The sequence below is a fragment of the Bubalus kerabau genome, chromosome 4 (genome assembly GCF_029407905.1).
Source record: "Bubalus kerabau isolate K-KA32 ecotype Philippines breed swamp buffalo chromosome 4, PCC_UOA_SB_1v2, whole genome shotgun sequence".
NCBI classification, from domain to species: domain Eukaryota; kingdom Metazoa; phylum Chordata; class Mammalia; order Artiodactyla; family Bovidae; genus Bubalus; species Bubalus kerabau.
Window position 1 is genome coordinate 56,469,406 of NC_073627.1, and position 17,616 is coordinate 56,487,021.

At 44.7% G+C, this 17,616-nt stretch overlaps 1 long non-coding RNA gene across 1 annotated transcript; it reads right to left on the reverse strand.

The window, feature by feature from the left end:
• Positions 1-10,003: 10,003 nt before the first annotated feature.
• On the reverse strand, positions 10,004-11,973 carry LOC129651435 (uncharacterized). Its single transcript, XR_008714138.1, has 2 exons — positions 11,874-11,973; positions 10,004-11,414 (listed from the first exon to the last, which is right to left on the reverse strand). It is a non-coding gene; the product is annotated as an uncharacterized LOC129651435 (long non-coding RNA).
• Positions 11,974-17,616: the final 5,643 nt, after the last annotated feature.

Genomic DNA, 17,616 nt, shown 5'->3' on the forward strand with positions numbered 1-17,616 from the left:
TGGAGCAGAGATTGAACCCGTGTCCCCTGCATTGGCAGGTGGATTCCTTACCACTGGACCACCGGAGAAGCCCCACACAATCCCTCTTTTAAAAGGAACTTCCAAGAGGAGCAGGAGGTAATAAATCAGCTCTTGAGAAGTAGAGCTTTTGAGTGTGCTTTGGTCAAAACCAACTTTTTTTTTCATCATTAACGAGTCCCCAAATTATAGTCCGGAGATCTAGGAATCCACTTACGGAAAAGCTCAGGTCGAAAAACTTCCAAGATAAAAATGAACCTTCTAGTCTATGGGACCTTCAGTAATTTTCTCTGCTTCCCCTGGCCTCCCATCATCAACCGATACTTGTACAATTTTCTTGTTCACATCCAGAAGCAAGTTCAAGGAGTTCCTTTCTTCTCCCGTCTGCATTTGTTTCCCACCTCCTCCCTTCCCCTGCTGAAGTCCTGGGTAAAAATCCGTGAGGGGCCCTTGAATGGTTAGGCTTATACCAATGTAAGGGTTTTGGATAATTTTTTTTCCCTCCTCCTGAAAGAGGCCCTTGAAAAAGTTTTGCTCTCTCCCAGGGAGCCAGCTGGGACAGCTTGAGTTTCCTGGAGAAGGTGGCCATTCTGCCAAGCCTCGAAGTGTGAAGCAGAGACTCTGTGTGCTCCTGGATAATGGGGACCCTGTTCTGCTAACTACATACCCCTGAGATCCGAATCTAGCAAGAAGCCTAGAATTCCTGCACAAAGGTGAGACTGAGGATCACCTCCCCCTGCACTCAGGAAACAGATTATTCAGGCCTCCAGTTCAGCGAGTATGGAGTGTTTAAACTGAACATTAATTTTTACATCCAGTTTGGCAGCAGGGGTTAGGCATTGACAGTTAAGGCTCTTCTTCCTTTTTTTCCTAAAGCTTGGTAAATTGGGGGTCTGGAGGATGCTTATTTTGTAATAAGTCAGACTCCAAAGGTAACAGTCAGAAACCTAGTACCCTGTGCCGCTCCATCTAAAAACGGAATTAAATGAGAAAAGCCTGTGCAGGAGCCCAGTGCCCTCTGCACTTCGGCCGAGATGCCAAGGAGACTGGGACAGTCTCATGCAGCAGCTACTTGCAGTAAAATGAGTAACAGATACAGTCCTGAGTTTGAAATCAGGCTCTGTTCCCCTTACAGTCCGTACAGTTCTGGGAAGGTGACCTAATCTATGTCCTCATCACTTTCTAGGAAAACAGAGTTAATTTGAAGTCCAGGGTGTTGATTACATACTAGATGGCATGATTCATTGTGGAGTAAAATCCATTTTGGACCAAACACCAGCCGCTAGGATTATGTTTGACAATTTTTTCCAGTCTGAATAGACGGGGTTATGTGTTCAGAAATGACTCCTAAATCTCAGGGATTTGCAAGATTCAGTTTCTGCCCACACACCTGGTCCACGGTGGGGTAGCCACGGCTCTGTGTCCCCCACCTCAGGACCTGGGCTGTCAGAGTATCTCCCATGCGGGGCATTGCTGGGGTCATGGCAACAGAAAGGACAAATGGTACAACAACACAGTGGCTTCTCAAAGCTTCTCTTAGGAGTGGCAGAGGTCTCTTCTGCTAAGTTTTCATTGGCCGAAGCCAGTCACATGGCCATGCCTGTCCTCAATAAACTGGGACTATGGCAACCCACTCCAGTATTCTTGCCTGGAGAATCCTGTGGACAGGGGAGCCCAGTGGGTTGCCGTCTATGAGGTCGCACAGAGTCGGACACGACTGAACCGACTTAGCGTGCGTGCATGCATTGGAGAGGGAAATGGCAACCCACTCTAGTATTCTTGCCTGCAGAATCCCAGGGACAGAGGAGCCTGGTGGGCTGTCGTCTATGAGGTCACACAGAGTTGGACACGACTGAACCAACTTAGCGTGCATATAATCCTCCCACAGGGCCAAACAGAAGAGTCTAATCTATCACTGCTGCATGTAACAGAAAATCCCAAATACCAGAGGCAGGTAGGAAGGCTGTTTCTCTCTCTTGTAAAATAAGAACCAAAATAGGTCATCTTGGGTTAACAAGGAAGTTAATCCTTGGGGACCCACACTTTCTGTACTTCCTATCATCATTAGTTGGCATGTTATTTTCACATAATAGGGGAGAAACGTGTGTTCTTTTAGGAATGAAAGGAAAGAGTGAGTCCCCTAACTGCATTTAGGAGTGGGCAGGAGAAACCCTGAGCTGAATGGATGAGAAACAGAATGAATGGGAGCTCGACCCAACCGGTCAGTTAGGGAACAGAAAAAGAGGAAACAGCAACATAAAAAAGTCAACATAAAATGAAAGCAGTAAAAGCACGCAATAGACTTTGACCCCAAACAGGTCCACCTGGGAGCCTCAGCGCTCAGAAGGGAACGGCAGCCGGAGCCAGACTGCACCTTTACTGGTAAAACTGGCAAGGTCTGGGGGTGACTTCATCTTCATCCTTCCCGAAGTCTCTCGCGGATCCACGCGTTGCTGTGTTAGAGCCTTCTTCAAGTATTTTTCACCGATGGGGATGTGAGTGATACCCTGGACATCTGCACATACCTTTTGTTTCAGCTTCCTATATCTTCGTAAATGTCCTTATTAATTTTGGCTAAAGTTGGTACCTGCCTCTATTCCCCTTGGCACACGTTCTGTTGGTTGGACCGACCTGCTCGGGAGGGTCCGGGGACCCAGTCCATGGCTCCAGCTGGGGCCTGGGCTCTGAGAGGTCACATGCGGACAGCCGTGCAGGAATCTTCTCATCTTTGAGGGAGGCCTGGGGTGGGGGGGATGCTCCTGCCCCTCTCCACTCCACCCCCATGCTCTCCGATGCTGCTCTCTGGCCTCCTACATGTTCCCAGAGAGAAAGCCCCCTCCCCCATCGCCCAAAGGCTAGAGCCTCACCTGCAGGAAGTTCTGCCTTGGGAAAGCAGGTAGACCGGATGGGGCACAGCAGGGGGACAGCCCTGTCCAGGTGTCCCCTACACGAGGGACATTTTTGAACACGTAAGTGCTCTATCCTTTCAATGTACACTTAGAAGCAGGGACCAAATGTTCTATGACTCCTGCAAAGAGATGAATCAGAGTCGTTCTTATCTTGAGGCAGCTGGCAGAGTGTCCCCACGGCCACCCCAAGGCTGCTCAGGCGGACTCCCAGACACTAGCACCAGCCTGTGCCTCTGTATTCAGGAGGTCACGGCTGTTCCTTCTGCTTCTTTGGGAAGTATGGTCAGTAAGGGCAACCCCATGGCCATCAGGATGGTGCCAGCTCAGCACAAGGGCAGGCCTGCCCTGGGTGACCCTTGCGGGGCCCTCAGCTTCCGTGGGAACTAGGGAAGGTTTCCAGCATCCTCCAAGGCTGGGGCGGAGCTCGAAGACACCTTCTTCCATCCTCGCATGGCAGGCTGCGCACACACTGGTCAAGCAGGAAGAGGAAACTTCCAGCTTGATTAGTCCCTATACGGGAGGGTTGCCCTTTGTCTTCAGACTAATTATGCAGGCAGCCCTGTCCTGCCGTATTGACTTTTTAAGGACATGCTCAACGAAGCGGAGAAACTGAAAGTGTCTAGCAGATGTGGCACCTCTCCAAGTTCGTGTGGCCTGTGGGCTGTCCTTGAAACCCCAGCACTGAAAGTCAAGGTGAAATGTGCCTGGAAGCCCAGCACGGACTCAACTATACACCATCATTAGGTTCACATCTCAGATTGCATCCCACTGTACAAAGTCACAAGAGCACATTTCTGCCAGGACCAATCCTTGAATGTTCTACCTCAATCCCAACCCAAAGTCTCCGCTTTCCTAGAAATGTCACAAGGCCAGAGGGCTCCACGTGCTTCTTGCTGACCCTCCTTTCAGATAAGCAGGCGATTGTTCCGAGGTCCCCTGCTTCTCAACCTTGTGTCAGGAAGAAGCCCAGGATTCCCATGTTCTGACCCTTTTCCAGGAATGTAGGCAGGAACTCCCTGGAAAGCAACTCTGCAGGGAGATCCATATACCAGAGCCCAGGGACCTGCTGCAAAAATGGATGGGCCGGTTAACCACATGGGCTGCAAATGAGTTTTCTATGCCGTGGAACAAATCACCGCAAACATAGTGACTTGAAACATCATGCTTTTATCTCACAGTTCCTGTGGGTCAGAAGTCAGGCATGGCTTAGCTGGGTCCTCTGCTCAGGGTCTCACAAGGCTGAAATCCAAGTCTCCCCACCAAGGCATGTTCTCATCTGCAGGCTCAACTAAGAAATAATTTGCTCCCCAACTCCTGCAGGTTGTTGGCAGTATTCATTTCTTTTCTGCTTCATGAACCTCTTACTGGCTGTCGATTGAAGGAACCCTGAAGTTACAGAGGCCACCCACAGTTCCCTGTCATGTGGCCCTCTCCACAGGAAGTTCACGGCAGGATCCTTGTTTCTGTAAGGCCATCAGGAGACACTCTTGCTCCAGCTGGCTAAGACACTCATATATTATTGAGTATAACTTTGAGAGTGACATCTATCACCTTTGCATTTTCTATGCATTAGAAGCAAGTGGTAGGTTCTGTCCACATTCAAGGAGAAGGATTATGCAAAGACATGACTCCTTGGAGGTCACTGGAGGATGGATCCACCACCACTGCCCACAGATCTGCTTGGGTTTGTATTTTACCTCCTCCACTAACAAGTTAGGTGGCCTCAACCAAGTTACTTAGCCATCTCAGCCCCAGGTCCCTCATTTGTAAAATGGGAGTAAAACCCATAGAGTCTGGGCAAGATCAAATATTCCATCCTAAGTATTTCACAGAGTGCCTGGCATATAATAAACTTTCAAATGTTAGCTATGATGATGGTGGTGGTAGCGATCAATATCAATATTACTGGCAGTGACTCCCAGATCTGCCTTGGATATTAAGAAGCAGGAAGGTAACTGTCTCTAATTACATCCATCCTGGTTATAAAACCCTCTGTGAAGACCAGGTCCACATCACTGGCTGCCCCAGAAATCTCAAGAGAGATCAGTTTCAACCATAGCTGGGAGCAGGGGCATCATGGGATGCCAGGCAATGGTGCCAACCTCCCAGCCACTGGAAATCTGTTCATCAATTAGCATGCTCAGAGGATGCAAGAGATTCTGTGCTGCTGAGATCAAGAGGATCTGGATCTCTCTGGATCCCGTGGAATAGGACACATTGAGCATCTCTCTCAGCGGGCCACGTCTAATGCCTCACCTGCATCCTGCAGAGGAGAGCTCTCCTGTATCCTATTCAGCCCTGCCTCGATAACTCTAATGCCTGTTCACACAGAATAACAATAGCCAAGTTTATTATCACTAAGAATCTCGTAAATTCCATGAGAATTTTTAAATATCAAGTAAAATACACATTCAACCCCAACATCACTGCAACAACATAAACACAACCAACGAAAATAATAATACTCATAATAACTCACACCGGTAATAACGGCAATAACCTACAATGAATTTTTCAAGTTTAGTAACACTGTGATCTCACATTGGCTCGTGGAGGGAGGTACTCTCCTGACCAGCTCCCTTTCTGAGTGATGCATCATGGGAACTCGGTTGCTTCAGTGATGCAGTCAGGTGATGCCTCATTTGCACACCATTGCCCTGAAGGATGCTGGGAGGCCTAACTCAGCCTTGGCCTCTCAATGCTATGGCATGCCTGTGCAAGGAACACATCTGGACACTTAGACCCTCTGAATTTTTTCGTAGGAAACTTTGGGAAATTTTGAGCTATTTATTTCTCAGGGAGGTAAAAAATATTTTTTAAATTATTTTCCTTTTCTGAACAGCTGCACTATGACTGGAACTTGAGGAGGTGGCTGTTTTGAGACTCACGGGCTTAGGAAAAAACCCTTGCTTTATTTCAAAGATGGAAATGATCCTTCAATAATATCCAGGAGAATTGGATGGGAGATAGTCATCAGCTCTTTTGGAATCTGTAGGCAGCTCTATTGTAGGAAGGGCTAAAGGTCTTCAGTCTATTTAGCTTTCCATTTGGGGAAATTTCCTCCAGAGGATTTTCTTTAGATCCGTAAAGCTCTATGTTTATGAGGCGTGGCGCCATATACTAAATAAGCCAGGATACACAGATGAGGGCTGCAGTTTAAGTTTCTGACTAGAAAACCCCATCTCTCCGTCCTTCATTGTTTTGTTTAACAAACACTATGAGCACTTCCCATGGTTCTGGCCACGTGGTAGCCTTTGGGGATAAAACCACAAGGACTTGGTGGAAATAAATATGGCTCCTGTCCTGCCTGTCCACTCTTAGAGGATAAAGACATGTCATTCCCAATATGGTGTGATAAGAGGTAAACCCAGCAACCCGCAGAGCACTAGATTAAGCACAGAGAAAGGAGGGACACCCAGCCCAGCTTGGAAGAGGAACAGAGTAAGGCTTTCCACCACAAGTTCAAAAGGATAATCAGCACGTAGGCGTGGAGTCCAAGGCAGTATTTCCTGGCGGAGGGGACAAAGTGAAAAGTCTCTTAAGCCTGAGAAAGCAAGACATGGGGGAACTGGAGGCAGTTCTGAGGAGCTGGGGAATAAATATGGGGAATGGAAAAGGAATCCTCTGGAGGGGCGCAGGGACCACCTCACCGTCCCTTCTGGGAAAGCAGCTTCACAGTGCAGCCTCTAAAAGCCATAAGAACAACAAACCATCCAGCAGTTGTGAAGAGCCTGGACTGAGGGCTAAGGGTAAAGTTAACTTTTAAAGCAGAGCATTCCTTTATTTTTACATCATTAAGCTTTAAATCTTTCTGTTTTAGATGCTTGTTTGAACAAATTCAAACAATACAAAACTACATGAACTAAAAAGAGAATCTCCAGCAGAAATCCCTGTTAATAATTTATTGTCTTTCCTAACAGACTTTTTCTGTATGCATATACCAACATATATCTGCATATCATTGTTGATACTATTATTATTATATATCATTGTTATTATTATTAAATGGAGTATTGTTCTAAGCCCTTTACACGCATTCTTATTTCATCCTGACGTCAGCAGTAAGAAGTAATTATCCCCATCTCAGAGACAGAGAAACTGAGACCCAGAGAGACAAGGTAACTTGCTTATGTTTATACAAGTGGTAAGAGGCAAAGCTAGGATACAACCAGGCAGTGTTAAAGTTTGTGCATCTAATTACTATTCTCTAGTATGTGTTTGCATGCTACGCTAAGTCACTTCAGTCGTTTCCGACTCTGTGCGACCCCATAGACGGCACCCCACCAGGCTCCCCCGTCCCTGGGATTCTCCAGGCAAGAACACTGGAGTGGGTTGCCATTTCCTTCTCCAATGCATGAAAGTGAAAAGTGAAAGGGAAGTCACTCAGTCGTGTCCAACTCTAAGCGACCCCATGGATTGCAGCCTAACAGGCTCCTCCGTCCATGGGATTTTCCAAGCAAGAGTACTGGAGTACACACACACAAACATACATACATACTGCTGCTGCTGCTACTAAGTCGCTTCAGTCGTGTCCGACTCTGTGCGACCCCATAGACGGCAGCCCATCAGGCTCCACCGTCCCTGGGATTCTCCAGGCAAGAACACTGGAGCAGGTTGCCATTTATGTTTGGTATTTTACCAGATTGGATCATGGTATCCATACTGATCATTTTCAGTTAAAATAGATCATAATTTAGGGACTTCTCTGGTGGTCCAGTGGCTAAGCCTCTGCACTCCCAATGCAGGGGGCCCAGGTTTGATTGGTGGTCAGCAAACTTGATCCCACACGCCACAATGAAAATCAAAAATCCTGTATGCCACATCTAAAACCCAGAACAGCTAAAGAAAGAAAGAAATACTTTTTGAAAAATACATCATAATTTAAAATTGAGCACAGGATTTGAACAGACATTTCCTGAAAAAATATCCAACAAGCACATGAAAAGATGCCCAATGTCAATGGTCATTAAGCTAAGTCACTTCAGTCGTGTCCGACTCTGTCCGACCCCATACACGGCAGCCCACCAGGCTCCCCCATCCCTGGGATTCTCCAGGCAAGAACACTGGAATGGGTTGCCATTTCCTTCTCCAATGCATGAAAGTGAAAAGGGAAAATGAAGTCGCTCAGTCGTGTCCGACTCTTAACGACCCCATGGACTGCAGCCTACCAGGCTCCTCTGCCCATGGGATTTTCCAGGCAAGAGTACTGGAGTGGGGTGCCATTGCCTTCTCCGGTCAATGGTCATTAGAAAAATGCAAATCAAAATCACAATGAGATATCACTTCACGCCCACTAGGATGGCTATAATTTTTTTGGTGGAAAGTATCAAGTGTTGAAAAGGATGTGGAGAAACTGGAACACTTGTACATTGCCAATGGGAATGTAAAATGGTTCAGCCACTGTGGAAAATAATTTGGCAGTTCCTCAAAAAAGTTAAACATTAGATGTACCGTATGATCAATTTCACTTCTTGGTATATAGTCAAACAAATTACGAAGAGATACTCAAACAAATGCATGTATACACATGTTCATAGTAGCACTATTCACATAATTCAGGTAGAATATTCAGTTGGTGTCCTCAGAAAAGTTTTGTGTCAGAGAAGTGGGGCAAAATTAGCCTAAGAATAAATGTTGCTTTGGGCCCACCTGATGAAGCTTAAGAACAAACCTAAAAGAATCAGACTGGGTCTAAGTAACTTAATCATATCCCAGAACAAAGGTCAAGAATATTTATAGGCATAGAAAAATGGGTAGTAATTTTTCATTACATTCTTGGTATTACGATTGATGTAACATAGAGACTGGGTTTTCAAGTCTTTTGCTACAGAGTGTTAAATTTTATTTTAGCAGGCTGTTAAATTTTTGATGGGTCACCTTGGCCTTGTTGAAGCTTGGTTTGGATCTTTGTTAAGGTGGGTCTATTTTGGCCTTTCCCTTAATCCTACAATATTTTGATTACTCCTGGGCCATGGTCCTTATCCCTAAAACAGTCTTCCTGGGCTCTCCATTGTATGCCCTGTGCTTCTCCACTCTAGCTGAGTCAGAACTCCAATACTGGGTCCTCCAGTATTCTGAAGTCTCAGAAAGCTCTAACTCTCAGCCCCCAGCAGCTATTTTCTACCAGACCTTGCGAATGGTCACCCTGGGGATAGGCAGCTTAGCATAGCAGTTGTCTGGGTCCCTGAAGGGAACCCCTTTATAGATTTCTGGGATCCCTTTCTATAGTTTTCTCTGCTCCATACCCTTGAGTTTCCACCACCTCTGCAGCTCTGAACTCTGGTCGGTTTCTTCCACAAAACCCCTGTTTTCTACCCAGTGCAACTGTACCTCTGTGCTTGGGCTGCACCTACCCTAGTGGAAGCTTGGAAGCCACCTTCCTTGGAAGAAAGCTGGGATGAATATGGGGTTTGCCTCTTGTGCTACCTGTCTGTCAGGGTAGCAGCTAAGCACTTGCCCAAGGCCTGAAATCACTCACTTTACATCTTTGTTTGTCTTTATAGTTACTTAGAGTGGGAAGTTAAGGCTGATAACGGCTACTGAGTCATGGCTAGAACTAGAAAATCCATGATGTATTTTTATTTGTTCATTTTTATCGAGGTAAAGGTCACATTAATATTTTAAAGTGAACAATCCAAGATTTCCCTGGTGGTCTGGTGGTTCAGAATCCACCCTCCAACACAGATGATGCAGGTTTGATCCCTGGTCTGGGAACTAAGATCCCACATGTGGAGGGACCACTAAGCCTGCTTGCTGCAAGTACAGAGCCCACTCATCACAACTCGAGAGAAGCCCGCACAGCACAACCAAAGATGCTCAGTGAGAGGTCCCCCATGCTGCAACCAAGACCCAACACAGACAAAAATAAATCCATATTTAAATAAAGTGAGCAATTCATTTTGACTCTAGTTTATAGTAGTAAAATCAGTGACTAGAGGAAATTGAAAAATTCTTTGAAAAACAAAACTTCCTAAGACCAACTCAAGAAGGAGTGAAAAATATGAATCACCCAATATCTGTTAAAGAAACTGAATTGATCATTTAAAACTTACCCACAAAGAAAACTCTAGGCCCATGTGGCTTAACTGGTGGATTTTATTAAAAACTTTTTAAAAGAAAATGCCAATTTTATACAAATGTTTTCAGAGAACAAAGGAAGGAGGACAATTCCAAATCAGCATAACCCTAATATCAAAATCTGACAAAGGCATTACAGAAAAAGAAAATTTTAAGCCCAAATCACTTATGAATATAGACCTTAACATACTAAACAAAATATGAGCAAATTAAATTCACCAATTCATTAAAAATATATATCATGGCTAAATGCCATTTATACAGGAATGCAAGGCTAGCTTAATATTTAAAAACCAATGAATGCAATTCACAGTATTAATAGAATGGAGGAAAGCAACCATATGAACACCTCAATAGACTGAAGAAAAACATATAACAAAATTCAAACTAATTCATTTTTTTAGAAAGAGAGAGAAAACTCTCAGCAAACAAGGGATAACATGAAACTTCCTCAATCTAATAAAAATTATCCATGGAAATCTATAGTTAATGTCATACTAGTGGGGAAAGACTGAACACCCTCCCCTAAGATTCATAACAACACAAGGATTCTTACCACAACTCTTCAACGTACTTTCAGGGATCTTATCCAAGTAATAAGGCAATAAAAATGAATAAAATATATGAAATTGAAATTGAAGACCAAAACTTCTTGCAGATAATTAATATGATTTAATGCATGGAAAAATCCAAAGAAATTTATTAAACCACTACTAGAACTAATGGGATAATTTACATAATAAAAAGGTAATGTGAAAAAATCAATTGCATTTCTAGTCACAATGACTCACAGGAAAAAAAAAAATTCTAAATAACTGTTACAAGAATACCAAAAATGTTGCATACTTAGGGAAAATTTTAACAAAACAGGGCATACTATAACGCTTCTAGAAAAACTTTCTGAAACAGGAAATATATTTATGATCTTGGGGTAAGCAAAATTTTCTTAAGACAAAAAAGAGAAACATAAAAAATTTTACTTCTTATAAGTTAAAAACTTCTGTTCTTCAGCACACATAATTTAAAAAGTGAATAGACAGCCACAGACTAGAAAAAAATACTCGCAATGCATTATAGTTGACAAAGGACTCATATTCAGAATACGTACAACTCCTAAAAATTAAAAACAAAAGTGCAATAAAAAAAACTTAAAGTATTTAAAAAAACTGGATATCTAGTTTTTGATACCTAATAAAATCCCATGGATGGAGGAGCCTGGAAGGCTGCAGTCCATGGGGTCGCAAAAAGTCGGACACGACTGAACAACTTCCCTTTCACTTTTCACTTTCATGCATTGGAGAAGGAAATGGCAACCCACTCCAGTGTTCTTGCCTGGAGAATCCCAGGGACGGGGGAACCTGGTGGGCTGCCGTCTATGGGGTCACACAGAGTCGGACACGACTGAAGCGACTTAGAGAGAGAGAGAGAATCATGAGAAAAGCTGTTCCTGATCATTTGTCAACAGGGATATACAAAATTAAAACCACAGTGAGATAGATCATTATACACACTTAAATGGATATAGTTTAAAACACTGAAAACACCTAGTGTTGGCAAGATCATGGAGCAACCAGAACTCTCATTTATTTCTGGTTAGAATATGAAACGGTACTGCCACCTTGAACGACTGTTTGGCACTTTATAATAAAGTTAAACGTACATTTATCATATAATACAGGAATTCAGGTTGGTCACACAACTTTATACAGATTGGCCCCAAAATGGAAAAAACGCAAATGTTCATATACAGGAAATAAAAAACTGTGGTATAGAGACAAACAGCAGACTAATATTCAGCAAGTCTGCCCAGGCTGCCATAACAAAATACCACAGACTGGATAACTTAAACAACAGACATTTATTTCTTACAGTTCTGGAGCCTGGGAAGTCCAAGATCAAGGTGCTGGTCAGTTTTCTGAGACCTTGTCTCTTGGCTAGAAGGTGGCCACCATCTTGCTGTGTGTTCACTGGGCCTTTGCCTTGTGCTTCTTCTTATAAGGACACTAATCCTATTGGATCAAGGCCCCACCCTTATGACCTCACTTAACCTAATTATTTCCTTAAAGACCACATCTCCAAATATGGCCACACTGAGGTTTAAAGCTTCAAAATATGAATTTGGGGGGAACACAAGCATTGAATGTACAATACCAACAACAAGGAAACTACTATTTCTTGAAACAGCTATATGGTTGAAAATTTAAAAGACTGTAATCCCAAAAATATGAGGATTAAGAAGAGACAAAATGAATCTATGGTGTTATAAATCAAGATAGCAGTTTCCTCTGTGCAGGTGGGGAGGAATTGATGGAAAAGTGACATGAGGGAAATTTTTCAAATGATGGAAATATTTGTTTTTGATGTGTGGGATGATGACAAATGAATACATTTGCCAAAATGCATGGAGCTGTATCATATTTCCCCGAATTAGTACATTTATTTTATGTAAATTGTGGCTCACTAGAGTACATTTCTCCATATCACCTCATAAGAATTTACATCTGTATGGCAATGGCAACCCACTCCAGTACTCTTGCCTAGAAAATCCCATGGATGGAGGAGCCTGGTAGGCTGCAGTCCATGGGGTCGCTGAGAGTCGGGCATGACTGAGCGACTTCACTTTCCCTTTTCACTTTCATGCATTGGAGAAGGAAATGGCAACCCACTCCAGTGTTCTTGCCTGGAGAATCCCAGGGATGGGGGAGCCTGGTGGGCTGCCGTCTATGGGGTCGCACAGAGTTGGACATGACTGAAGCGACTTAGCAGCAGCAGCAGCAGCAGCAACTATATAGTCTTCTATGTATGAATGCATCATAGTTTATTAAACTATTTCTCCATTGGTATGTATTTATACTTCTTACAAGTTTTTGCTATTATCAGTAACGCTGTAGTGAACATACTTAAAGGATAGACTTCTAATTGGGATTGTTAGAGCATTTTCTCTGTAAAGATGAAGAATCTGAAGCCCAGAAGCAAAAACGGACTTTTCCAAGGTCTCCTACAATTACACACTGTGAATTATGCTGGTGGAAATTGGAACTGAAGGTGTCTGTGTTACTCCACAGAAACACTGATGGGGGGCAGTAAGAAAATGCTAGGCTTCCAACCAGAATAATATAAACCATTTAGATTAATATTCCACTTCCTTCTTTGCCTAACTCCTACTCATCCTGTGGATAGATGATGCTTTGGGGCTACCTAATTAACATTATGCTACATTAATTCCTGGAATCCCACAGTACCCTAGACTTAACTCACTATGTGCCAAGTAATGTGTTAGCATTTTAAATGCATTATTGCCTTTAACTGTCACATCTTGTGAGGCACAGCTGTTATGAATTCCACACCCATTTTATAGATGGGAAAACTGTGGCTTAATCAGTTTAAGTAAATTACCCAAAAAAGTTGTATAAACAGGTTTCAAAATGAGGTCTCTGATATAGAAGGGACTTTAACTGTTATACTATACTTCTCCAGAAGGATACTTCACAGGATGCAGTTGTAAAGGTTACATAAAATGGCTGCAGTGTTGATTACTGACCTCTCAACAACTTGAAGGCATTTACTGTATCTTTATCTCTGTCCCCCTAACATCTGGCACATAGCGGAGTTCAAAGGGCTTAGCACGGTGCCTGACACAGAGCAAGCACTCCATGAGCGCTAATTATTATCATTATTGGAATCCAATAAACATTTGTTGGCCAAGTAAACATTTGCATGAATGACTAATTATCCAAAGTATTCTTTCCACAAATAAACAATGAGCAGAGGGACAACAGGTTGCAGGCCTCTGCTCCTGCCAAGCATCTCCTTTGGAAGCAGCTGAACCGTGAAGGAGTCGCCAGCCCTCCGTGTTCACACGTCTGCTCCCCCACAGGCCCGGAAGGGGCCTCCGCGCCGGAGCGCCCGGCTCAGCCCCGCGCGGGCCGCGTGAAGGGGACAGCCGGCCGAGGTGGCGGCGCTGGTGTGTGTGGGCCCGCGGCTCTCCTTCCCCTCACAGGGCGGGCTTGAGGGGCTGCTCAACACGAGGCTTTGGGCAACTCCACAGCCCACAAGGGGCACACCGTCCACGCGCATCAGATCCTGGAGCCTCCGGCGGATGTTCCTACTCTGTTGCTGCCTCTTCGTTACGGGAGGGCCCTGCGCCACTGAGTCGTGGGTTAAGGCTGGGAGGAGCCTGCTCGCCCGTGAGTCGGATGGCTGAGTGCTCCTTCCCCTGGCCTACACGACCTTGGGTGCCCGCCGGTGTTTGGCGCCTGAGTCAGCTTCTTAGCCGGTCTGGACATCCGCTCAGACCTCACGCTGGGCCCCTCTCTAAGCCTGACTCCCTGTCTGCCTGGACCCTCTGCCCCAGGCCTTGGGCCTTGCTTGGCTTCCATCCTCGGCGGGGAGACCCCCTGCCCTTCCCAGCCCAGCTGCCTTGCTCAGGGAAGGTCTCCTCGCAGGCTTGAGATTTGACCCTTTCGCCGCTCTGTCCGACTGGCTGACCCTGCCCACGTCTTGGCAGGGGTGGGGAGCAGGGGGCAGAGTGCCCCAGGAGTGTGGGGATCTGAGGTTGCACCTGAAGCGCTTGCCAAGACCACAGTTTTCCTTGTCTTACCTGGGCCCTGCCTCACCCTGCTACCGCGGTCTTCATTTCACGCCTCTAGAAGCACTCACCGTCCTTTTGTCCTGAAGTTTTCAGAGCCTTGCTCATTGAAGGCAGTTTCGGTTTACGTTTTATGATAATCCTTCAAGTCTTAAGTGAACATTTCTTGTTTGAAATGTCTGTCACTCTGTTATTATAGAAACAACATAACCAGAAATACATTTTCACGTAAGACTCAAAGTGAAAAGACGAATGGTTCTCGAGCTTAAATATCCTTGCATGATTTGAAAACATCAAGACAGATATGGAAAAAAAGAGTTCAACAGATGAGAAGTAGGGAGGAAAGATCAAAACAGGATCCAAGCGTTAGGAGTTTCTGAAAAAAGGCAGTATCGTGTAATATCACTTATATGTGGAATCTAGACAAATTGTGCAGATGAACTTATTTGCAAAGCAGAAAAAGAGACATAGATGTAGGACAAACTGATTCACAAACTGATTCACTATACAGCAGAAAGTAACACAAAATTATAAAGCAACTGTACACCAATAAAAATTTTTTTAAAAAGAGGAGGACAACAGAGGGGAGGAAATTGTCAAAGAAATAATACAGGAAAATTTCTCAGAGTCGAAGGACACAAGGCCTCAGAACAGTGAGTGAAACAGGGAACATCACTGAGCAAGAAGTCAGCCAAAATAAGGACAGCAGCCTAAAAGCTTCTGCCGATGGTTAGGTCCCTGTGAAGTGACACAATGAAAATGAATCATGGATTTAAAAAGGAAAATCTATATACCAATAGAGCGGTGCCTTCAAAGTTTTAAGGGAATTAGATTTACAACCTATGAGTCAATGCTCAGCCACATCATCAATCATCCAAAGGCAAACTAAATAATTTCCAAATATAAAATTATTTTATGTTTTATATCCCACCATACACCTCTGCATAGGATGTTACTTAGTGGTCTGCTCTGGCAACATAAGGGAAGAGACTCAAGACTGTAACCCAGATCTCCGAAAGTGTGGGTTGAGCCCAAGAAACCAGTGAAAGGAAGTTTCTGGATGTTCACTGTCCAGACCGAAGCACAGGAGCGCAGAGGGCTCGAGAAGGTGGATCCTCGGGGAGGGGGAATCTCCATAGAATGCCTATTGGGAAGGAAAGTTAGGGAGAAATTGAGAAGATGATGAAGCCAACTATTGCTGGGGGGAAAAAAAGAAAAGAAAAGCTATTTGAAACTCCCGATCAAAGAAAAGTATTGCAAGAAAACAAACATAAGCAGGAATGTCATTGGCCAGGCAAACAGCCGTATGTGTACGTATACAAATCTCAGCCATGTAAACATTGTTTATTGGTTTTTTTTAATTTTTTTAATATTTATTTTTATATATTTGTCTGCCCAAGTCCTAGTGCGGCACTGAGGCTCTTCAACCTTCGTTGAAACCTGCAGAATCTTTTTAGTTGTGGCATGCAAGATCTTTAGTTGCAGCATGTGAGATCTAGTTCCCTGAGCAGGGATCAAACCCAGGCCCCCTGCGTTGGGAGTGTGGAGTCTTAGCCACTGGACCACCAGGGAAGCCCCTGTTTATGAGTTTTAGAATCAGTCATTAAGCAAAGCATGGAAGGCTTCACTACAGTTACAATGGAAATGCTAGGGATGGAGACAAGGTAAAAGTACGTAGGATGGAAACAGGGAGAAGAGGAAGGAGAAGGGAGGAGGGGAGGTTGCAGGGTGAGCGGCCCCTTCTTGGGAAGCATGGAGGGGGAGCATCATCAGAGCCAAGGGTGGGTGAACAGGGAGGGTGTAGTGTGTTTCCTAAAGTGACCACTGTAGCCAAGACAGTGATATAATGGTGTTGGGAAAATGAGACTAAAGGAGAGGGAGGTCAGGTGAGTGAGGTGAACCGTTTTGCAATGGCAGAAAGTCAATGACTATGTTGTTAAAACATGAAATAGAGGATGGCAGTGTTTGCATAACGATGTGCAGATAACATTCAGAAGAAACAGCTCAACAGGTGAGAGGTGATTGCTCTGGGGATCGGAATGGAAGAATGGAGGACTCTGACTAAAAAGAAAAAAATTTTGAAAAGCCCAGCTACGCCCCCTATGTTGTCGTTTTGAAGGTGTGTAAGTGCGTGATGAGTAAGTTTGAGATTTCTCAAATGCAGCTAGTGGTTGGAACGGGCAGGCAGCCGCCTCAGTGGCCTTTGGCTGCATGTTCACTGGTGCGGGGCCCTCCTCCCCCTGCAGCGCTGGACACACGGGTCTTGTGGAGTTAAGGGGCAGTGGGGATGCCCACTTGTGTCTGGCAAGATCCAGGGGGTCCAGTTCTTCCACCTCTAGCATCTCATTTCATCCTCCCAGTGACCCTGTGAGCTGGGAATGGAGGGTCGGGGATGGGAGGGTGAGGAATTTCTGCAGCAGCAGCTCCAGGAGCGGCCTGTGGTCCAGCTCTCATTGAGGGTGTGAGGGGGGAAGGGCAGGTAAGGCCAGGGTAGACAGGGCAGGGCTCCTGCAGGGCGACGCTGGCTATGGTTTGAATCTCCGGGATCCAACAATGCCAGAGGGTGTGAGGACCAGAATTCAGATGCAGGCTGTCCCCAGATGACCCCCAGCCACACTTATGTTTTAAAATTATATCCTTACTGTGAAAACATGTTGTGAAAACAGCATGAGGATGACTTTCCAAGAATGTGTTTCAATTGCCTGTAATCCTCCCCAGGCCTGTGCACAATAATTGCTTACACCTTTTCTGTGATCCCTTCTGGTCTTTGTCTACATTATGCATAAATTGGTCATAGCTCTGATCCTCCTGTCCGTATAATTCTGTAAACGCTCTGCCTCTCCTAAATGGTGTTGCTTGTTTCTACATATCGTGCATAATTATCCATGTTAATAGCTGCATATTATGTAGGATCATTTTTAATTAACAACAGCACCCTGGGTTAACAGTTCATCATTCTGCCAAGAATTACTTTATTTCCTAATCTCGGTTTTGTATAACGCTGTTCCTTTTTGAGAACTCTTT